Here is a 25,754-nt window from a genome sequence, read left to right on the forward strand (position 1 = left end):
CTCAGCAAAGGAAAGTATCAGCAATGCAAAGAAAGAGCCTACAGAGTGGGAGAAAATCTTTGCCAATCATACTTCAGATAGAGCACTAATCTCCAGAATCTATAAAGAACTCAAAAAACTACACCAAGAATGCAAATAATCCAATTGACAAATGGGCTAAGGAAATGAATAGACACTTCACAGTAGATCTACAAGCAATCAACAAACATATGGAAAAGTGTTCAACATCTCTATTAATAAGAGAAATGCAAATTAAAACCACCCTAAGATTCCATCTCACCCCAATTAGAATGGCGATTATCAAGAATACAAGCAACAACAGGTGTTGGCGAGGATGTGGGGAGAAAGGTACACTCATACATTGCTGGTGGGGCTGCAAATTAGTGCAGCCACTCTGGAAAGCAGTGTGGAGACTCCTTAGAAAACTTGGAATGGAACCACCATTTGACCTAGCTATCCCACTCCTTGGCCTATACCCAAAGGACTTAAAATCAGCATATTACAGAGATACAGCCACATCAATGTTCATAGCTGCCCAGTTCACAATAGCCAGATTGTGGAACCAACCTAGATGCCCTTCAATTGATGAATTGATAAAGAAACTGTGGTATATATATACAATGGAATATTACTCAGCCATAAAGAATGATAAAATTATGGCATTTGCAGGCAAATGGTTGAAATTGGAGAATATCATGCTAAGTGAGATAAGCCAATCTCAAAAAAACAAAGGAAGAATGATCTCGCTGATAAGTGGATGATGATACATAATGGGGCGTGGGAGGGGTTAGTTGTAGGGTTAGAGTGAGGGTTAGGGAGGGGGGCAAGAATGGGGGAAGGAAGGACTGTATAGAGGGAAAAGAGGGATGGGAGGGGTGGGGGAAGGGGAAAAATAACAGAATGAATCAACCAACATCACCCTATGTAAATTTATGATTACACAAATGGTATGCCTTTACGCCATGTACAAACAGAGAAACAACATGTATCCCATTTGTTTACAATAAAATAATTTAAAAAAAAAAGAAAAAGAAAAATTAGAGACAGAGCTTAAAAATGTATTTTCCAGTGTTCTGTAATGAGAATAATTTGGACTTTCTTCTGGAAATTTCTAATCTTTACTATCTTTACAGTGTCATTTTCTGAAAGAGTCAAACAGGTTTGTAATGATTTTACATCAACACCATTTAATTATTTCAGAATTTTATGTTATTTACAATAATGAATGTTTTATTTATAGATTTTCTATAAAATAAAATGTATGTGACAGTTTGTGTCCATCTAATCCACTCTTAACTCCAGCATGTTGCATACTTTATAGAATTTGCTAGTTGAACAAATGAATTCATCAATTAATTTTATCATCATCCAAGTTCCCAGTTTTAGTATATCAACATATATTAAAGAATTTTTATTAGTTTGAAATAAAATTAATTCATTTAAAATCTTAAAACTGGGTAGATTGTTTGTAATTAACCAAAATGTTCTGTCTTGATTCTTAGAATTGGGTAAAGATAGCCAATCTCAAAGCAACTGTCAAATAATTTTGAAAATTATATGAGTAGAGACTTTAGGAAAGATTATGTGTGTTTTTCCTTATTTTTATTTTTTTGCTGGTGCTAGGAATTGATCCCAGGGCCTTTACACATGGGAGGCAAGAACTCTAGCAACTGAGCTACATCCCTAGCCCTTTCTTTTCTTTTTCTCTCTCACCCACTGTACTATTACTATTCTTACTATTCTTATTATCAGAAATTTAATTATTTAAGGTAGAGAATATAGTTTTTAAAAATGTACAGGTTTTCATTAAAAAGTAATGCATATTTATTGCAGGAAGTTTGGAAAACACAGGCAAATAAAAATAAGTAAAAAAATCACTTATAATTCTACTTCATGAAATACCTGTTCATGTTTTGTCTTTTGTGTCTATTCTATACATCTGTGTTTATTTCTACAATCATAGAATCATACTATACATATTATTCAAGCATTCTTTATTCACTTCATAATAGGTTCTACAATGATTGACTCAAAAGCAGAATCTCATTTCATGCAATTTCTATTGCCTCAGAAGCTTCATTTTCACATGTATAAAACAATATTGTTCTTATTTATCAGTGGTGATGACAAATATGAGCATTTCTCAAAGTGTCAGTTCGTAGTATAGAAAAAAAAAAAAATGAGGTAAGCCAGATAATTGCCCAAAGGGGAAAATTCAGCTTTCATTTCTCATTTAGTATGGTGGACCTGGATCTGGAAATGCCAATCCTTCCTTCCCCCGCTGACTGTCAATAGTTTCATGCAATCCTCTCTTATTATATGCACAAACAGATATCTGGCACGAAGAACTATAGTAAAAAAGCAGTCAGCCAGGTTTCCTTAGCTACACATTAATGACAGGATAAGGTGGCTGCCCCAAAGTGCTTGCCACTAATTTGTAGAGGGGGAGGTGCAGAGGTTGGTTTGGAATGTGCAGCATGAGGTGGGAATGTGCTCCTACCTCACCCAGAGGGTCAGTCACCTCAACAGGAAGTCAGAAAGTCAGGCCAGGCCAGTTTACTGATCTAACAACATTTTATCAAGGTTTTATTGGTTTTATAGCATTCCATCTGCTTGGTAACAGAGTTTAATCATTCAGAATATTTTTATTTAAATCTACCTTATGTGAATTAGCCTGTAAGCAAAAGTCTTTTTGATAGTTATTTTCTTGAATGAATTCTCTATACATTTCATACTGAGTGCAGGGGTCGTTGTACTGTTTTGTGTGTGCATCTTGAGATTGATGCTTTACCTGCCTATATTATATGCTGTTCTTTTCTGATATCTGTTTTCATTTGCAAATGTGTATCTAGCACTGTGGAATCTTAGAAAGAATTCAATAATCTCTTGGAAGAACTCTTTCTCTAGAGCTGAGATATTCAATTACATAGGCATTACCCACATGTGGCTCCTTAGATTAATAAAAATTAAATAATTCTCAGTCACACTAGCCACATTCCAAGTGTTTGATAGCTACACTTGACTAGTGGTTACCATACTCAACAAAACAGACACAGAATATTTCTGCAACTGCAAAAAGTTCTAATGGGCAGTGCTGTTGGAGACCCTAAGAGGTTAGCAAGCCTGTTAGCAAATTACATTTCTGAACCTATCAAAATGAATCCATCCTTTAGATGTCTCACTGACTTCCTATGGTGTTCTGCATTTATATAAACCATTTCGTAAGGAAACCTAAGAAGAAGTTCAGGAAGAGAGTGGTAACTAACATACATGCATTATGTAGGCAGATCTCCAAACTATCTATAATTGTATACCACTATAATAAGCATTTTTGAGCAAATGCCCCCAATATAGGCATTTACAGTTATAAAATAATTAACATGTGCTAGTGTCAGGTAATATTTCCAAGCACAGTGCATATTTAGGACTCATTAATGATCGTTTATATAAATCCACATTTCAAATAATCTTCCTTATAATTTTGAGTCTTAGGGCCCAACTACCTGTCATATCTAATTAAATCATCATTGTTTTAATTTCATGATGTGACTGAAAAAGAACTTTCTTCCAGGAATAGAAGTGTCTGTTTTGCAATTATCTTGTTCTTCTTGTGTGCACCTTGTCTGTCTTCTATCTGCAATTTTTGTTGGTCTCTTTTTAAGCCACTTGTGTTTGTGTGAGGGAAAATTAATGCTAGAAAATATAATGTATAAGTCCAATTATGTGGGTATACATCAGGGGCAATTTTTAACAATAGGCCATTATCCAAGAACCAGAGAGTACACTGCCATCAAACATGAGCCCATCCACCTTCCCCTCTGGCTATCTCACACTTAGCTGTCCTAATATGAGAGCTTATTACCAACACACATACTAAATAGTGGAAAATCTGATTTGGTTTTATTTCTTTGATAAATAAAAATACAAATATAAATAAAATTCCAACATAAATAAAAATTCAAATATTTTCTTTCCTCATCCAAATGGATCATATCATGGGGGGTGCAGTGTGGAATCCTGCTATGGAGGCCACACATTTAGACGACAGTAAGATGTTTTCAATTCTGTCATGTAATATATGAATGGTATTTGATTAGGTTCAGCCTCATCTAAATGTATGTTTATTTTGACATAATGTATTCTCCCTGACCTATTATGAAAGCCTACAGAAGTTTATATGATGCCAAAAGGTTTTTAACATTAAGAAAAACATGTCTGAGATCCTGAATATTTGTGCCCCAAATTTGGTTATTAGCTTTTTATCAGCCAGTGTGAACTGGGAAATAATAGTCCCAATAGAATTATCTCTAATTTATATAAGGGCAAATGTAGGATCATTAAAATTAAAATAAAATTTCCAAGTTTTTCTAGCTAGTGAATGGAAGTTAAGAATGTGAATTCAGTTCTGTCTAATCCCACAGCTACTTCTTTTGGGATAAAGTAAGGAATAAACAAAGGTAGTTTTTAAGTGGGGCTAACATTACTTATCTAAATTCTTACAAGGGCTAAATTAAATGGCATATTAGTTTCCTAGGTGTTATATCAAAGCACCAAAACCTAGGTGGTTTAAAACACTAATTCACAGTCTCTGAGTCCAGAAACTGGAAGACCCATATCAAAGTCCCAGAAGGGTTGGTTTCTGTTGAGGGTTCTGGGTGTTCTGTCCCTCATCTCTCTCTCTCCTAGCTTCTCAGCAGAAGTTGGAAGTCATGGCGGTTCAGTTTGTAGATTCATCACTCCAGTTTCTGCCTCCATCTTCATACTGTGTATGTGTCTCTTATTATAAAGACACAAAGTCACGTTGGGTAAAAGGCTCACCTACTCTAGTATGATCCTATTTAACCAATTAAAACAGCACTCTTTCCAAATAAGTTCACATTCTCAGTCACTGGGAGTTAAGACTTGAACATATGTTTTTTGGGGGGAGTGTGGGTGGGCACATTTCAACTCACAAAGTACTTGTAAATACCTTTCCCTGTGCCTGTTCATGGTGGGTTTTCAATATATTTGAGTTTCCTTTGTCTCCCTATGAATTGAACTTCTTAAGAACAATGCCTTTGTATGACTCCTCTTTGTTGTCACCATATCTAGTCTATCATATTCCTAGTCTTCACCTCCTTCCCAGCTCCCTCTAAATTCTGGTAACCTTTTCCAGTGGCTCTGGCCCTATTTGTCACTTTTGACAGTTCTATCTTCCCAGATGCATCTTGGTTTACAGCATCCAATCTCCTTTTAAATGGTCTTCTGCCTTCCTATTGGACTGCCAGTGCCTAACCACAGGCACTTGTGATTTTTTTCAAAATCCCTTAGAGGGGCTGAGAGGGGTGATGTCTGCCATGCATGTGTGTTAATCCCAACTTTGATTTTCAGTACTGCCTGATTTTGAGAAAAGGTAGACTAAAAATATGCAGTAAGGAAACATCATGTTTCAGAGACAGAAATCACTGTGAGTCAGTCCTCTGAGTTTTATACTATAAATAATGTACACTAAAATACACATTGATGTGAGAAGTTAAAATCATTTCTATCACTTTATTTTCTGTTAAAAGCAATCACCAAAGCTAAGTGAAATAATTATAGTAGAGAACCTCTTATAACCAATAGGTAAGTGTAGTTTGTAATTAGCAAAACTAATAATCCACTTTAGGGATGCTGGATTTCTACATTTGTGGCTTTGACTATATTTAAAAATAAATGGAGAACACTTGCTAATGATCAGATGAAGTATGTAAACTTTCCAATTACAATTTTTATATACCAAAATTGCTGCCTAAATTTATTTTCTATCAATGAAACTCATAAATCCTTAATTTGTGAAACCCCAATGAAGAGAATTATTGAATTACTCCTTTTCACTAAAAGGAAATGTGACAATAAATACAAAAATTCAGTTAGAAAAAGATGACCTAGGGATTTGAATATATGTAAAATCAACTGAGAATAATGTTTTCCAAAGTTATATTCTTTCTGGGTATGGTATTGCTGTAAACTAGATGAAATGATTTTTAACTCTTTTAGAATCCTTTCTTTGTTTTTCCTCTTTTCCATGGAATTGAGTCTTTCATAAACTAGGTTCTTTTCTTAGTTTGGTCACCAATTTGCAGAGAGGAACAGTATTTGCCAAGTTATTTGCTCTCTCTTTGGCCTTTCTTTGGTTGGCTTTCTAATAAGGGAATTGGAATGTATTATTGTTAGGTGCCTTCTTGCTCTCCATTCTGAGATTCTATGAATATAGAAAGAGTTTTAAACTATATTATTTATCTTTTCATAGATAATTTTAAGTCATATAAGCATACACATTTTTAATTGGTCAAGAAATTGAGTATGTATTCAGAAATAAAAGAACCCAATACATAAATCTCCTTTCACAAATAATGATTATAACAGAGAAACATGCCAGTCATGAATCCCTGATAAGGTTTCTACATGGTACCTTTATAAATCATACACTGATTTCTTAACTAAATGAGGTCCTTTAAATTGTACTGTGATTTTCAATATTATGAGAGCAAAGAGCATGTGCAATAAATTTCCATGGTTGATTCTGTATAGGTAATTCTGCATAGACAGCAAAATGGATCTATTTAAAGACAAAAATTATTCACCAAAGTCACTTTCACAAATTTTAGCAAATGTGTAAGTTTAAGCAATGCTTACAGTATGCTGAATTGATTAGAAGTTTGAAAGCACCTTGAAATTGCACTTAGTTTTGAACTAAATGTGAATTTACAAGGCAATGTACAAAACTGAGCACACCTTCTTTTCCTTGTTGATTGCATCAGGTGTCTTAGACAAAGCAGCAAAGGGGGTCATTAGCTCCTACAGGAGCAATTAGTTAAAGTGCTAAAAATGTACCAAATGTATAATGTATCAAGGTTTTGGAAGGGTTTGAGTCTATGCAGAACAGCTCAAAATAATGACAGATGTTTCTTTAAAGAATACTGACAATTCAATTATCTATCTGTTTATTGATAACTAAAGTACCCTTATTATAAGATTATTTATTGAGTAATTTAGAGATCATTTCTTGCTTCAAAAGTACAACTTCTAGTGCTGATAAAATATAAATTTATATAATTTTCAAATTTTCTGACTTTGTAGAGCACCAATGGTTCTAACATACTTAATTCCTTAAACTTTTGAAAGTAGGTCTGCCACCCAAAGAGCATGAAGGACCCTTCAGTTACTAGTAATTCCACAAGCCAGAAGAACAGCATTCCAGACTATAGGAATTTCCTTCTAGAAGGGCTTCAGAGTCTCTACATGCCTTTAAGATTTTAGGAAATGACACGAAATAAGATTGATAGTGAAAACACACCACTCATTTTAGTGTATTGACTTCAAGAAGAAGATCATTAGAACTTAAAAAAAATAGGTAGAAGTCGTTTGTTTGTTTGTTTGTTTGTTTGTTTGTAGGAGAGGCAATATTTCTCACACTGAGCAGAGGGCAGATATATGAGGCAACTGACTTTAGGAGACCTAGGAGCAAGAGGTCAAGAGGCTTGAAGGTGGCCCCCTTCCTCAGAGGGAGAAACTGATATTTGCAGGGCTGGACATTCTGCCAAGTACTTTATATAAACTATACCAATTGGTCTTACAGGCCCCTTGAGATAGATAGCACTCCTCATTTTACGGATGCTTTTAAGTTATTTATTTATGTGTCTACTGTATACACTTTGTTTATTACTATGCCACTCTACCATAAAGTGACAGATAAAGTCTTCCTGGCCCCAAACTCATTTTTTTTCCTATTTTACAACACTGCCTCCCAGACAAAAAACGCTGAGGAGTGGGTGTAGAGACACAGGGAATAGGAAAAGGAATGGAAGGTGAGGCCGATGGTGGCCTACTTTTATTCTAGCATTAAGAGAGCAGGCATCTGGTGCTTGGGAATGTAGAAATTTTCATCTCTGGTACACTTATTAGTCTCTAACACAGTTTTACTTTATTTCTTATTGAAGAGTTATGGCTGAATTTGGAAATCATACTCTTGATTTAAATGTTTTGTCTTTATGACTTCCTAACTTTTAGTTAGCAACATCCTTACCACTGTTTTCTTTCTCTATCTCTCTCTCCATTAGCAGTTCAGAAATGCATCAAAAATCTTCTACAGAAAGAAATGCTGTGTTGATTTTTTCATACAGAACTTCATCTTAAAGTCATGCAATTCATTTGTCTTGCTCATACATTTTTATTGCATTTTCTTAGAGAGATTCTAACTTATATAACAAGGCACACGGCAATATGGCAAATCAGATCAAATCAATGCAGCAAATACAGAGTGCTGACTTGTTGCATACCAGTATGTGAAGATGATGGAGTACATCAGGATGCTAGATGGTGATGAAAAAGTCAGAGAACAATAATGTTTTGAAAGGACCTCTTGTCTTGCTGGCACCTAACTAGTTATGGAAAGTTGTGGCTGGCAAAACCAGCACCAGGAGTCTGACCGGGCTGGAGAGTCAAGTACTGACAAGTACTTCAGCAAGCAAGTCAGCAGGGAGCCGGGGCAATGGTCAAGGGAATAGCACTAACAAGTAGAAAAGAGGGAGGTGACCTCTTATTGTACCCACAGACCAGTGAAAGTGTGTTAAGACCTCAGCAGCTAAACACAGTAGACAGGAAGAGGAGTTAAGAACTGTGTTTCTGAAAACTGACCCAATTGTGTCTCTGATCCCCCCGAAAGCAGCCGATAGCCCACACACAGAGTCAAAAGTAGCTGGGTCCAAATCAAGTTTGAAACTCTTCTAGATGTGCAAGGGAGCACCAAGGCAGTCAGAAGCAATATTCCAGGCAATGAGGACTCCTGAAGGCAGGGGGAAATCAGCCTCATGAGTCAAGAGACCAGTTTGCATACTGACTACAGAAAAAGCATCAGGGATGGGCAAGAACAATAGGGAAAAACAAAAAAGGGAGGGTGCAGGACCCAGCTGCACAACCAGGCCTAGGTGTAAGTGTATTAGTCTGCTTGAACAGCTTGACCACCACACACACCAAGGCTTAGACAACAGAAATGTATTTCTTAATAGTCCTGGAGGCTGGAAGAAGTACCAGATCAAGGTACCAGTAGGACTGTTTAAAGTGAGACCTTTCTTCCTAGCTTGAAAACAATCACCTTCTTGCTGTGTCCTCATATGATCCTTCCTCTGTGCATGCACATACCTGGTATCTCCTCCTCTTCTTATAAATACACAAGTCCTATTGGTTTAGGGTCCCACTCTTATGACCTCATTTAACCTAATTATCTCTTTAAAGGTCCTGTCTCCAAATACAGTCACATTAAGGTTTAGAGCATCAACAAATGAATTTTGAGGGAGGGGGACCACAATTTGATCTGTAACAGTGAGAAAGGACTTCAGGGAATTGTTGTACTCAACAGAACTCTGAGGTATAAACACAATCACAGAGACAGAACAGCATAATACATCATGGAGATTATTCCCAGATTCTGGATCTCTCATATATATCTGCAAGATTAATTCTGCGTGTTACCTGCTGAGTTTAGGAAGGGAAGAGTAGGAGAGAGTCCACACTTCTCTCTGGTCGGACTGGCATTGGTACAGCCAGACCCAACCTTAAGGGGAAATATTTCTGTGACTACAAAACATGGAAGCTAAGGAATGCAGGGCTGGACAGAAGGCAAATAGATTCTGCCCAACACTATGCACCCTGGCAGGTGTGGTTCAGCAGGGATGATAACCTGTGGGCGAATTCTGAGGAGGACTGGGGCATGCACAGAGCTGCTGGAGCATAGGAATGTGAGCACTTCCTTAGCTCAGGGGCCTAAGAAGGTGTGGGAAAGGTCATGCCAGGTCAGTGGTCATGCTTCTGGGGCTGAGGTCGCCTTTCATAGGGACTCTACAAAGACTGAGGTCATAGAACCAAAGTAAAGAGGAACACTCAGGATTCCAGTTCACCTGCGAGGCAGTGGCCCTGAAGAACGTGCTGAACAGGATCATCCTGTATTCTTCCTTTGCCCTTACTTGGGTGGTGCTTAGCGCAGGTTAGTTTGTCTCTATGCCTGAGTGTTGCTTATGGAGCTCTGGAAATTACTTCAAACATGTTTTAGCATGTACATTGATCTAAGCACCAAAGGTACTTCTATAAGGAATAGACATATGTTTAGATGAAACATTTTCTGAGTGCAACTATGAACAGTTCATTCATCTTCAACATGTTCTCATTGAAGAGAAAGATCATGACCTGCTCATGTCCATTTGCTTCCAGTTAGCAACAGTTGAATGTCTACATAATCCTTCTCTCCACTCAAGCACCCCTCTACAGGATAGGTTTCTGGGGAGATTTTTTTAATTAACCACTTTAACCAGTCTGACAACGAATAAATAAGCCTGGATAGGTTTGGGGCTTTACCAAAGCAAATGCCTATTTCCAGAAATTTCTCTACTTTTATTTACCATGCATCCCCAAGCTTCCCTGGATTTAGAAAGAAACCAGGCTGGCCTGCACAGCTATTTTCCAGGGAACCTTCATGTTTCCAGGGAAATCTCCATGGGAGATTGTCCAATTTCATGTAGTCCTTTTGGCGATGGGAAGAACTGCTGGTACCACAGGCAGGAAAAGGTTTCTACCCTAACGGCTCCTCACTACCCCTCCAGCCAGTCTTCTCCCTCACCCCCCCCACACACAGACACACACACACACACACACACACACACACACACACACACAGGTACTCACAGGCTTTTTGTTCAAATGTGAGGCTGAAATGCCTTTGACACTTATATCTAATCAAATAGCATCACAGGCAAATATGTAAGAAAACAACTTAAGAAATGATGGACTATGTCAAGATGACCCAAAGAAAACAACATAAACTGGTGAAGTGTTGAGGACAAAGAAGTATTTTAGAAATGAGGGTAGTCCTCTTCTGAGGACTGAATGGCATTTAAAGGAAATATCTGAGCCTCAGTCGAGACTGTGGAAGGCAAGTAAATTAAAAGCCAGATAAATGAAACTGTCCCTAGACTGGGTTGGAAATTAAGGAAAACAGGAGAACCTGAAAAAGGCAGGTCGATGCTCTAAACCTGTAGCAAGCACAGGACAATGTTGAGAGGTATAAATTATAATTTATACAATCTCCATATTTCAGTTAGAACTTCAAAGATCCTTTTAAGTTCTTTATAAAATGGTTTGTACATTTCAAAATAAATTATTAATTAATGTAGAAAGGAAAAATGTGTTGATTCTATAATTTTAAAATATCAGTGTTTAAATCTGAAAAAAATTACAGGCTTATTATCTTATTAACATTCTGACTTCAGTTTTTCTGGACTTAGAATATGAGTAGAAATGACCCTTAGAGAGGATATATCATAACATCCCTTGAGCATATGTGAACTCTGTCACTAATTAACTGACTAATGGGATCTTCCAAAGGGCCACTGCTGCCTGCCTTGGTGCAGGGTATACCATCAGGAGAAAAGGCTGAAACAAGCTGCCACCACCAAGAGCTCATGCCAAGGCAGTGGAGTTCCGACTGCCAAGAATGTTCAAACTGGAAGGCACCAAAAGTGGAATGAGAATTAATGGGTGGAGTGGAGGACTGGGAGTGGAGAAAGGAGGTCTAAGCTTAGGACCAGAGCTTGACAAGCTTGAGGGCAAGTCGTTTTTTGTTTATCAGAAACTGCGTAGATCTCATTTTATCATCCATTCAGCTTGATGAGTTCCTTAAGGGTCCTTGACACAATAGAGTTGAGGTCCAACTAGGAAAAAATGATCCAAGAGAAAAGGGAATAAATCCAGAAACTTGAAGACTAACAAACACTTAAAACTTAATAAAACCAAAAGAAAATCTTTACAGCAGGGACAGAGCGGATCGTAGCCCTTAGAGATTGATCCTAGAATCTGAATTTCCCAAGACTTCTGAGCAAGCGCCCTGCTTTACTCTACTCTGGCTATTGTAAAAACCAACATTTCAATGTTGCTCAATACAGTATTTACAAAGCACCTTAGGATCATTTGCAGACTATGATCTTCAATCCAAGTAAAGAAAGCAAACAGTTCAATTATCACCCACACTGAATGCCAACAGTAAAAAAGCAACAAGCATGTTTTACTGCAGTCATTGGAGTTGCTTCAGGCAACACAAAAATATAATGCCAACATGTTGTCCAGCAAAAATGCCAAGTGAGTACCAGGCTCTTTATGAGACAATAAAGAATAAATAAAATCTGGGAAGAACACAGGAATTGCCATGCTGGGTGGTCCAGCATTCATGCAACTCAGTCATCTGTTGCCAGCACAATTTTGGCAAGGAAGGGAAGGGTTGGTCATCCTTCCTAATTATAGAGCCCTTTCCCAATTTTCTAAATTTCACATCAGGATATCCGTTTTGTAGTAGTTCCTTAGCAGGATACAAACTCCAAAACTTTAAGTTTCTCTTAGTTGTTGGAATGGCTCTGCCATTCATAAATATATAAATGAATTCTTTCCAAATTCATTTCTATTGTCTTTTATTACTACATCCTTAGGTCATGTGTTCTACGAAGAAATTGACTCCAGGAAATCATAAGCTAGAGAGTAGAAATTTTAAGCCCTTTGTGTTAGTCAGCTTTTTATTAATGTAACAAAATTCCTGAGAAAATCAGCTTATAAAGAGGAAAGGTTTATTTTGGCTCACAGTTTTGAAGACTTCAATCCATGGTTGGGTGGACTCATTGCTTTTGGGCCTGTGGTGAGGCAGAGAATCATGATATAGTGTGCATAGCAGAGCAAAACTATTCGCCCATGGCCAGGAGGAAACAGAACAAGGAAGAAGAGGGGCTTGGGTCTCAGAATCCTCCTCATGGGCACACTCCTAATGACTGGAAGACTTCCCACAAGGCCCCCCTCTAAAAGTCTCCAGCACTTTCCAAAACTCAAAGCTGATAACTAAGATTTTAATATATGGGCCTGTGGTAGACATTCCAGATCCCAACTCTAGCACCTTCTTCTTAAAAAACTACATTCAAATATTCCAAATGAATTTTCTTAGAATGACAAAGGACTCTTGGAAATTTTTAGAGACTTCAAGAGAGGAATAAAATATGGAGTCCTTTAAAAACTGAAGGTCCAAATTTACAGCTTTTGTTAGCCTTATTAATGATTTGTGATGTTTATAGCTCTGGAACTGGATCAATGTGCCACATGGAAAGCTTTCATTTTTGAGACAGTCATATTTATTTAAAATATAGATGATTTACATGTAATCTATGTCTATCATGCCTAGTTATAAGTAATTCAAAATGTTATATGTCATGAAGATTTAAATTTTTTATTTCTTTATTCTTTCAAAAAATTTCCTATTATTGTCTTAGTATGCTTTGTTATTTTTTATAGCAGTTATCACTATCTGGCATAATGTATGGATTTATCTGTTTGATTTTGGTTTGTTTCTGTCACAGGAATATAAGTCTATGAAGGTATGAATTTTGCCTGTGTGTCCCTGGTGGTTGGCATGTAACACACATTCACTGCATACCTATTGATTGGTGAATAAATTTTCATCCACATATTATTACCAATCTAGTATTTCTCACTTGAGGAATAAACACCAGAGAGGATTAGAAGGCCAGGAAAAGAGACTCAGAGTCCAGTGAGACCAGCGAAATTCTCTGCCCAGTTACCAGCAAGTCACAAATGGCAAACTGCCCCAAGGTCTAACTCACTTTCTTGGTGTCCTCTGAACAACTTCCCATTGGAATGTACTTCCTATTACTGCATCTGTATACCCATCCATTCGAGAGCTTAAAAAAATAGATTGCAAAAATATTTAAATAAAAAATATACAGTGTTCCTCTCTCACCTACTGTTTAGTAATCAGTCAGGCCAAAGAAACTCCAGCATTCATACTGACAATCTGTTGCCATAGTAACAAGAACAAGCCTGATTTTTCTCAGAAAAGGTGTGAAAGTAGTCTTTTCAGTTGATCCACTGAGTGAATGGTCTTTATTACATTTGTAGGGTGTGTGTGTGTGTGTGTGTGTGTGCACGCATGCAGAAAAAAAAAAAAAAGACTTTCTTACAATAAAAATACTTGGTGACCAATCATATAATTGCATTGATGTTTAATTTTCCCACACAGCCTAGTTTCACATTTTTATCAGTGTGTGGAAGATAGCATCACCTTCTTTCCACAGCACCTGAAGAGAGGCGATCAGCTTTACTTCCACTTTATTGATGTTGTGGCTAATCCACCCCAACCCAAAATGAAAATGGCTGACTCAAATGACCAGAATTATGGTCACAGTGGATTTGGTTAGAATTCAATAATGGTTTTTAAAGCTGTATAAATGTGATCTTTTTCTTTCTTTCCAGTTGATTTGGTTTTTTTCCATTGATGCCATAAAATAGGGAGATGCGACATCTTATTTTAGTGAGATAACTGACAAAAGAGTAGAAATGGTGAAAGAGAGAGTGGCATTCATAGATGTTTAGGGGCAATTTTTTTTTTTAACTAAATGCTATTTTAGGAAAATACATATAAAGTTATGGGGCCTGGCATGCACAAGGCTCTGGGTTTGATCCTCAGCATTACAAAGCGGGGGTGGTTCTCAGAGATGCAGGCATATTCTAATAATCAGTGATATTTTTCATATAAATTCATATACACACATACTTTCACACATATGCATATATGACACAAAGAATATTAAAATCAAGGTTTTCATGAATCAACTTGAATAACAATGGACTTTATAATCACCAAGTGAATAACATTGGCTTTTATCATCACCGATATACATGATTTTTCATTTTTCAGACTAAGTCTATTTGTCTGCTATATAAAACATATCTTGAGACTGTGAGTCATACCTTCTCTAGTTCTACCCAATAGTCCAGAAATTCTTATTAATTGGTAGGGGTGGAGGGGCTGGGGTTTTAGCTCTGTGGGAGATCATTTGCCTAGCATGCACAAAGTCCTGGGATTGATCCTCAGCACTACAAATGAAAAAACAAAAAGCAAATATTTATTAATCAATTACTTACTCTAATGGATATTGAAACTAACCACGGTGTCTTATTTTCCTTAGAAAAGAATGGTTGATAAATTTTTATTGATAATAATCTTTTATTAAGTTATATTAAATTGATAAATTATTCTTTCTTCTTTATAATGTACATTTGTCTTAGAAAAGAGAAAATAATATTAAGCAAAACAAAAACATATTACTTTATGATCTAATAGCTTACACTAATGTTTGTTTTCTCAGTGTATATAAATAGTATAACATCAAAATCATTAATGTCATATTGCTTTGTATCTAGCTTCTTTCATTTGTCAAAAGATAACCATTTTCTATTTTTATACTCCAGGCACAATATAAAAGCAAGGAATGAAAATAGAACACCTTATATTTTAGGTTAGAATTAATCACTTACATGTGCAATCTTCCTTCTACAATGTATTTTTAAAACCACTCAGCTATGATTAAAATCTGATGCAAAAAAAAGCCATAGTCTGCAGTCCTGCTCTCAAGTGCAAAATGGGGATGATCTTCAGTTCTTTGTGCACTTTTGTATGGTTCATTTACCTATTCTCTCCATTTTAATTGTGGCTATATACGGCCATATCTCAAGCTTCTTTAAGCCCTTCTTTTTAACCCATCCCGGGTCTGAGCCCCAGTTAGAATTACCACCAGCACTGTCAATATGCTGACTTTGGTTCATATCACCAGTCTCTCCTTCACTGCATTAGTTTTCAGGAGTGATTTGATTTCATGCTTCCTTTAATTGGTAGTTATTTATCTGTTTTATTTTTAAAGAAAAAGTTTGACACCATTTAAAGTAATGAAATTATTGCATCGTTTCTTATCAGCTATGAAAAAATCTTTAATTGAATAATGTATTAAAAATCACTTTAGAATCAGCCTGGAGTCAAGGGCCGTATGACCATTTTTTTTTCCAATTAATATGTAATTTTTTTAAAAGTGAACAGAAAAAATGTGGCTTAAAATGAAAGTTTTTTCCTTATTGCTTTTAAATCTCATGTGAATTTAGCATATAAAATAGAAACTAAAAGAGGTAGTAGTTATATGGTAGAATAGGATTCTCCAATAATTGCCCCCCTGCAGAAACATCAACCTGGACAACTATCTGTGCATGAAAATACCTTTGCAAGACCCAAGGAAGGTACCTTACTATAACATTAAGAAAAGATGGAGAGTTTTACAATAGCCACATCATTCCTCCCCTAACTCCAAGCAACAGAGTATGCAGAGGGATACTCTGACAAGGATCTGACAAGGACAAGGATCAAGAACAGTTAGAAAAACATGATACTACCAATAAGAAAAAGTACCAATGACCAACCCTCAAAAGGTGGAGATGTACAAATTGCTTGACAGAAACATCAATTTTAAGGAACTCATAGAACTTCAGGAAAATACAAAGAAATGACTAAAAAAATTAGAAAAACAGTGAGTGACCAGAATTAGTTTAACAAGACATGAAAATGATTTTAAAACTCAAACAAATATTGGAGCTGAAAAATAAAATGAATAAAATGAAAAATGCAAAAGTCTCATCAATGGCAGAACAGATCAGGCAGAAGAAAGTATTTTTTAACTCAAAGACAGTTTATTTGAAAATACACAATCAGAGCATTGTTCTGGAACCTGCTGGTCCTACTGTATGAAAATCAGTTCTAAGGGGCTTTAAACTTGAAGAGAAGAGAAAGACAGATCCAGGATTGCACAGAATAAAATTTATTGGGGAATTGCCAATAGATGCATGGTTCTGGGCAGAAGCAAGAAAAGTTGGATCCCCAAGCTTTAGGTCATAAAAATGAGGGCTTATAAAATGGTCAGGACAAGTGATTTAATCCAAGTTGGGATGGTACTTGTTTATCTCAAGCTAATATCAGAGAGTCAGGCACATTATTGGCACCAGGGTCTGGTTATAAAGCTTCACATACCACTCTAATGTATTTGTCTACTTATAGGATATTGGGAAACTATGTGAGGAAAGTGAGCAGGGTTACTCAGGAATAATCATGGCAACTGCAGCTCATGATGTCTGCAGTCATGGCAATCTGAGTCTATACAAGAATATAAAAGAGAAAAAGAAAGAAAAGGAATGGGAATGGAAAACACTTATGCATTTTATGCAATAGGGTGATAAGAACAAAGGTTTAGGTTATAGGTGTTTGGGAAGGAGAAGAGAAAGACAAAGGGGTAGAAAGCATATTTAAAGAAATAATTGCAGAGATTGGTGCATACCTATAATCCCAGCAACTTGGAAGACTGAGGCAGGATGATCATAAGTTTAAGGCCAGACTTAGCAACTTAGCAAGACTCTGACTCAAAATTTTACAATTTAAAAAAGAAGGCTGAAAATATGACTTAGTGGCAAAGCAATGTCCAGTAAAAAGGGAGGAGGAGGAGGAGGAGTAGTTACAAAAAGATGCAAAAATCAAGGTAGCAGAAAACCAAGATTCTCTAAACAGACTCAATCCAAATATGACAACTCAATATATCCTGAACTATCAAAAATCAAAGACAACGAGAGGATCATGAGGGCAGCAAAAGGAAAGAAGCAAATGACATATAAAGGAATTCCAATATACTTGGCAGAAACTTTATAATGATCAGGAGAGAATGGAATGATACATAAGAAATGCTAAAGGAAAAAAAACTACTAAGAAAATTTACTCAGCAAAGCTGTGATTCAGAAATGACAGAAAGGAAAACTTTCCCAAATAAACAAAAGCTGGGTTCGTTACCAACAGTTCTTATAAATAAAAAAATCACAGGTAAAAGTAAGTACATAATCAAATTCAGAATAATTTAATACTATGATGGTGGTTTGTGAATCACTTATATCTTGAACACTAAGGTTAAAAGATAAAACTATTAAAATATAATAATGACAATAATTTGATGAGTGATATACATTATAAAAAAGATCTTTTATGAACATCAAAATTCAAAGTGTAGGGAAGGGGAATGTAGTAAAAGAGTAGTGTGTGTGTATGTGTGTGTGTGTGTGTGTGTGTGCATTTGAAGGTATATTGTTGTCAGTTTAAAATAATCTGATATAACTATAAAATGGTTTTGTAATCTTATTGTAATGATGAAACAACAACCTAACCTAGATACATAACAAATAGAAAGCAAGAAATCAAAACATACCACTGGAGAAAATCACTAACCACAAAGGAAGACAGTAAGAGAGGAAGGACAAATGATCTATCTATAAAACAACTAGAAAATGATTAACAAAATGGCAACAGTAAATTCTTGCTTATCAATCATAAGCTTGGATGTAAATAGATTAAATCCTTCAATCAAAAGACATACAGTAGCTGAAAATATTCAAACAAAAGACCTAACCATATGCTCTCTGCAAAAGATTCACTACAGTTTTAAGGACACACACAGACAGAAAAAACACTCTAAGAAATAGAATATGAAAAAAAAACAGGAATAGCTATACTTATATCAGTTAAATGGATGTTAAAAAGAAGTTGGGAAAAAAGACAAAGAAGGCAATTATATAAAGATCAAGAGATCAATTCAGAAAGAAGATAATTCTAAATATATATGCACCCAACATTGGAGCACCTAAATATATAGAGCAGATATTAACAGATCTGAAGGGAAAGAAACACTAAAATACAGTAATAGTAGGGAACTTCAACATCTGACTTTTACCAATGGATAGATCATCCAGACAGAAAATAAATAAGTAAATATCAGACTTAAACTATACTCTAGATCAAATGGACCACACTTATACAGAACATCCCATCTAATAGTGGCAGAATACACATTCTTCTTAAGAGTGTGTGTAACATTCTCCAGGATACAAGTGTTAGAATACAAAACAAATCTTAACACCTTTTAAAAGACTGAGATCATAGCAAGTTTCTTTTTTTGACCACAATAGTATAAAGCTAGAATTAAAAATGGGGAATTTCAGAAAATTTTCAAATATATGAAAATTAAACAAAAATTCAATAAAGAAATTTTTAAAAATTTAAAAATTTCCCAAAACAAATGAAAATGAAAGCACACCAAAAATATGGAATATAGCAAAAGATTTCTAAGTTCATAGAAATAAACATTGCCATCACAAGAGATTTTAAATAAAAATTTTAACATAAAGGTAGTAGAAAAAATAATAGAAAAGATCAATGAAATGAACAGTTGATTTTTTTAAAAAAAATAAAATTGAGAAACCCTTAGCTAGATGAAGAAGAAATGGAAATAAGATTCAAAATTAGAAATGAAAAAGAAGACATAAGAATTGTTACCACAGAAATTACAAGGGATTATATGAGATATAAATAACTATATGACCCCAAATTGGAAAACATAGAGGAAATGACAAATTCCTATCACATACAATCTACCAAGATTGACTTATGAAAAAAAGAAAATACAAATGCAAAAATAATATGTTAAAAGATTGAATCAGTAATAAAATGCCCCCCTCAATGAAATGCCCAAGACCTGGAGGCTTCACTACTGGATTCTATCAAACATTTAAAGAAGAAATAGTGCCAATTAATATCAAAATATCTTAAAACATTGAAGAAGAGAAAATGTTTCCAATCTCATTTTATGAGACCAATATTGTCCTGGTACTAAAACCAGAAAAGCATACAACAAAAGAATACTACAGACTAATATCCCTGATGAACGCAGATGAGAAAATCCTCAGCACAGTACTAGAAAGTTATAGTCCATTAAAAAGATCATGAACCATGATCAAGTGAAATTTATCTCAGGATTACAAGCATGGTTCAAACATATGCAAATCAATAAGTGTGATATATTATATTAACTGGATGAAGAACAAAGACCATGTAATCATTTCAATAGATAAAGAAAGAATCGGAGAAAATTCAATGTCTGTTCATGATAAAAACTCAATAAAATAGATATAGAAGGAAAGTATCTCAACACAATAAAAAAATCACATACAACAAACCCACAGTTAACATCATACTTGATGGGGAAAAAATTGAAAACTTTTCTTCTAAGATCTGCAAGAAAACAAAGATGCCCACTTTTACTACTTCTACTCAGTGTAGTACTGGAAGTCTTTGCCAGATCAATTAGGCAAGATAAATAAAATATGGACCATCCAAATTGTGAAGAAATTAAATTGTTCCTATATATAGATGATATGATTTTATGTATAGAAAATTTCAAAGACTCCACTAAAATTAACTTAGAAATAAGAGAATTCAGCAAAGATTCAAAATACAAAATCAACAACCCAAATCAGTAGCATTTCTGTACACTGACAGCAAACTATCTGAAAAAGAAAAATCCCAATTACAATAGTCACAAAAATTTAAACATTTAGGAATAAATTTAAACAAGAAGATAAAAGATTTTGATAAAAAAATATAAATTACTTATGAAAGAAACCAAGTTCACTAGTCAGTGAAAAGATATTCTGTGTTCATGGATTAGAAGAATTCATATTTTTAAAATGTCTATACTACCTAAAGCAATCAAATAATTTAATGCAATTTATATCAAAATACCAATGGCATTCTCCACAGAATGAAAAAAAATTCTAAAATTTACATAGAAGCCCAAATAGTCAGAGCAAACTCAAGGAAAAAAGGACAAAACTTGTAGGCAACACATTACCTGACTTCAAAACATACTACAAAGCTATAGTAACCAAAACAGTATGGTACTGGCATAAAAAATAGAACACTTAATCCATGGAATAGAATAGAGAATCACAAATAAATCCAGCATTTACAGCTAAGTAATTCCTGATGATGACAAAAACAGAATGCCGGGAGTTTCTTTTATTAAATTATTGGCTCTTTTTATTCATCCATTCTGTTTCTTCAACAAAGCATGCTGGGAGAACCATATATCCACATGCTGAAAAAAGAAATGGATTCAAAATGGATTAAAGATTTAAATGTAAGACCCAAAACAATAAAGTTGTTAGAAAAAATATAGGGCCAAATTCCATGATATTGGTCTAGGCAATGATTTTTAAAATATGACCTTAAAAGCACAGGTGACTAAAGTAAACCTAGACAAATAAGATAGTATCAAACTAAAAATCTTCTGCACGGGGTGAAGATTATAAACAAGAGGATGAAGAGAGAACCTACAGAATGGAAGAAAATATTTTCTGTGTATATTATAAGGGTTAAGATCCAAAATACATGAGGAATTTAAACAACTTAATCATAAGAAAACAAACTAATTTAAAAAATGGACAAAAGACCTGAATAGACATTTCTCAACAGAAGGCTACAAATGGTCAAAAGGTATGTGGAAAAAATATTCAGCATCACCAGTCATCAGGGAAATGCAAATCAAAATCACCGTAAGATACCACCTCACTAGAGTAGCTATTGTCAGAAAGACAAAAGATAAATGTTGCACAGGACCCTGGCACACTGTTGATGGGAAGGTAAACCAGTCTAGCTGTTATGGAAAATAGTATGGAGTTTCCTTTAAAAATTAAAAATAGAGCTATCATATGATCCAGCAACCTATCTTGGGTGATATCCAAAGTAAAGGAAGTAATTATGTCAAAAGGAGATCTGCAGTCCTATTTATTGCAGTGCTATTCACAATGGTCAAGATAAGGAATCAACTTAAGGGTCCATCAAGTGATAAAAAGGATGAAGAGAATGCAGTATGCATACACAATGGAATATTATTCACTCATAAACAGAAGGGGGGAAGGGAAGAGGAAGTGGGAAGAAGGGAGGGGGAAGGGAATACTGGAGACTGAATTAGAACAAATTATATTCCATACTTTTATAATTCTGTCATAGTTTATTCTACTGTCATGGATGACTAAAAAGAGCCAATAGTTTAATAAAAGGAAATCCCATCATTTGCCACAACATGGATGCAAATGTAGGACCTTAACTTAGTTGAAATAAGCCAGGCACATAAAGAGCAATACCACACGACCCCCTCGTGTGTAGAATGAAAGAAGTTTTCTCATACACAGGGGGAAGGGAAATGGTGGTTATCAGAGCCCCAGGGTGTGGCTGTGGGGGCTGGAAGACATTGGTCAAAGATACAAAATTACAGGTAGATAGGAGAAATAAGTTGAAGAGATCTGATAACTATGGTTAATGACAATACATTGTATTCTTAAAAAATGCTGAGGGAAAGTATTATGTTCTTACTAGAAAATAATGTGAGGAAAACCATTTGTGAATTAGATAGATTTAACCGTTTCACAATGTGCAGATGCTTTAAAACATCACACTTGTACACAATCTATACATCCAAATTTATCTGCAATGAAAACAAAAAAGAAACTTCAATATTTTATCACTCTAGGATGACTGACCACCTAGGTTTACCTGGGGCTCCACCAATTCAGTGGCAGTTTTAGTAGCATGGAAAGATCTGTGTCCTGGGGAAGCCCCTCAGTTCCAGGTCAGCCAAGATGGTCAGTGTTGTTCAGCCAGATAAGCTATATTTACCAAGCTTCTAGTGCTCACAGGGCTGGAGGCACTGCCTAGGGAGAGAACAACAGATTAAACATTCATACTTTAACCACTAAATTTCTAATTTCTGTCAAGGGTGACAATAGATTATTGGGCTATTCTGGGAAAATTACACAGTTCTTTCATTAACATGTGATCAGAAAAACGTGTATTAGTTGCCTAAAAGTCCATGTTGATGCACACATAAAATGGATTTGACAGACTTGATTTGCTCTCCCACTCCCCTTGTGTTTCTGGCTACGGTTAGTTCTGAATTGAGTCAAAGCCTATATAAATCCAAACTTCATGTCTTTCTGATATGATTTTTTTTTCTTTTTTCAATCTTTATCACTACAGTCTCTGCTAAAACTAACATTTTCCTACAGTCTACAGAGTTGTTTCTCTTTACCAAGGCGATGTAGCCAATAAGAGTTCTGAAGGAGAATTTCCTACCCAGTAGTATTATAGTTTAAGGACACCTATCAGTTTTTTGCCTATTGGTACATAATAACCTAACCCTGATGAGGTCGGTTGTCTCTCTCTTTCTCCTCTCTCTCTCTCCTTCCCTCTTCTGTCTCTCTCTCTCTCTCTCTCTCTCTCTCTCTCTCACACACACACACACACACACACACTGCTGACCTTACCTTAGTGATATTTTATATATGCTAACACAATGCAACATAGTGACTATCTCTTAGTTCAACCTGGGGTTGATGACTATAAGTCACATAATTACCAATATTTTGATACACGTCATATTTTATTAAAATGAAAATTGATTACTGTTCTCACACAGGGAAAAGAAAATATTTCACAATAGCTGAAAAATGGTCGATGATTTAATGAAAAATTAAAATCTATTGACATCTCATTTTCAGTTTATAACAACTTGTACCCAGGAAATTCCAGTGTTGTTAATTCCCATTACCTGAACATCTGAAAAATAGACGCTTGTTGTTTTTGGAAAGTTTGTCCTTAGTCTGTACTATATACAACTCATAGCACTGGATTGAGTGTCCTTGCTGACTTGGGAAGGGTTGTCATATTTTTATTCTGATAAAAATATCGAAGTTCAATTTTTAGACTCATTTACTTGGTTATGGATTTAAATAAAGCTTTTAGTTTGAATGGTGACTAACATAATTGCCACAGGATCATATTTTATTTTTAGAAAACACTTCATGAAAAAAATGTATCATCATTCAAAGGGAATTTGGAATTTGTTTTGTACTTCAAAGATCCATGATTTTAATGCCCCAATATAAAAATTAGAAGATAGAACATTGTTTTAAAATACTGTGTCTTAAAAATAACTCCCCTGATTTGCATTGCAAGTAACTAGATTCTTTAAAATTTGTCACTTTATAAATATTATGTAAGGATTATATTGGCTCCATATGGCTCTTGAGAGTTTTCACTTTCTCTAGAATGTCAGTTGTAGATACATAAAGGATTATGTAATATAACAAAGTAGAACAAGAATGTAACAAGGCCTCATATTTAATCATCTGGACTTCCTTTCCTAAGTATATTTTGAAATTTTAATTGACAATAAATTATTGTACATATTTTTGGGGTACAGTATGATAACTTGATAAAATATACAATGTGTATTAAATCACAAAATTAGTATTTCCAGTCCCTTGAATATTTATAAATATCTTTGTGATGGGAAACTTTAGAATTCCTTTGACTCTTTAAAAAATATGTAATAAATTGTTGGAAACTACAACCGTCTTATTGGGCTGTAGAACACTAAAACTTATCCCTATTTGTCTTCTGACCCATGATCTGACCTCCCTCTATTGCCCCTTTCCCCTTTCCTTCCTAGCCTCTAATAACCATTCATACCCTCTCTACTTCCATGAAATTAATTGTTTTAGCTTCCATGTAAGTGAGAACATGTGGTATTTGTATTTTTGTGCTTGGATTATCTCACATAATGTAAGGCTTTCAAATTCCATGCACATCACAAATGAAAGGCTTTCATTTTTTATGGTTGAGTAATATTCAATTGTGTATATGTATCATGTTTTCTTTATCCATTAATTTAAAAAAATTTTTTTGATTGTAGGTGGACACCATACCTTTATTTTATTTTTATGTTGTGCTGAGGATCGAACCCAGGGCCTCACACATGCTAGGCGAGCACTCCACCACTGAGCCACAACCCCAGCCCCTATCCATTAATTATTTTGATGAACACCTCAATGGATTCCATATCTTGGATACTGTGAACAGTGCTGCAATAAACAAGGGATACCTGCAGTATCGCTTTGATGTATTGACTTCATTTCCATTAGATGTACATTAGATGGTAGGATTGCTGGATCTCATAGTAGTTCTAGTTTTAGTCTTTTTAGGAATCTTCATACAACTTTCCATAGTAGCTGTACTAATCTACTTTCCCAGTTCCCCCTCACCATCATTTATTTTGTTTTCTTTTAACTCTTAGTCATTTTTAACTAGGATGAGATGACATCTCATTGTGACTTTGATATCCATTTCTCCCTGATGATTAGTGATGGGAGCATTTTTATATACTTCTTGGTGTTTTGTATGTTTTGAAGAATGTCTGCTCAGATCCTTTTTCCATTTTTTAACCGGATTATTTGTTTTTTTTTTTTTTTTTTCTGTCCCATTTTTTGAAATCCTTAAATATTCTGGATATTAGTCTTGGGCAGATGAATAGTCTGAGATATTTCCTCCCATTCTGTATGTTGTCTCTTCACTCTGTTGATTGTTTCTTAATATCACATGTCTATTATTCTTAGTTTTTCTCTACTTTTCCTTGTTGTCTGTACTTTTAGGCTTCTATCCAAAAAATCATTGCCTGTACCAGTGTTTTGAAGTGTTTCCCATATGTTTTCTTCCAGAAGATTCATAGTTTCATGTATTATGTTTAGGTCTTTGATATGCTTTGAGTAGACTCTTGTATATATATAAACAAAAGTCTTACATATATATATGGAAAGAGATAGGAGTCTAGTTTCATTGTACTGTGTCTGGATATTAAGTTTTCCAGCACCATGTATCGAAGAGACTGTCTTTTCTCCCATGTATGTTGTTGGCACCTTTGTAGAAGGTCTGTTGACCGTGGATTTGTTTCTGGGTTCTTTGTTCCTTTGGCATACTTTGTCTATGTGTTTATTTTTAATGCCAGAAACAGGCTATTTGTGTTACTACAGCTTTTAGTATCATCCTAGGTCAGGTATTGTGATGCCTCTAGCTTTGTTCTTTTTTCTCAAGATTACTTTGGCTATTCAGGGACCTTTTGGTTCATATAAATTTTAGGATTGCCTTTTCTGTTTTTGTG

The 25,754-nt window shown here is 35.1% G+C and overlaps 1 protein-coding gene across 4 annotated transcripts in view; it reads right to left on the reverse strand.

The window, feature by feature from the left end:
• The window catches only part of Lmntd1 (lamin tail domain containing 1), a 448,551-nt gene that overhangs the window by 115,174 nt on the left and 307,623 nt on the right, over positions 1-25,754 (reverse strand). For 3 of the 4 annotated variants that reach the window (XM_047548966.1, XM_047548965.1, XM_047548967.1), the window contains one exon: positions 22,313-22,470. The exons of the other annotated variant lie outside the window; for it this stretch is intronic. The gene's annotated coding sequence lies outside the window, so the exon portion shown is untranslated. The remainder of the gene's footprint in view (positions 1-22,312; positions 22,471-25,754) is intronic. 4 annotated transcript variants of the gene reach the window in all.

This window comes from Sciurus carolinensis, chromosome 4 (assembly GCF_902686445.1).
Source record: "Sciurus carolinensis chromosome 4, mSciCar1.2, whole genome shotgun sequence".
Classification (NCBI taxonomy): Eukaryota; Metazoa; Chordata; class Mammalia; order Rodentia; family Sciuridae; genus Sciurus; species Sciurus carolinensis.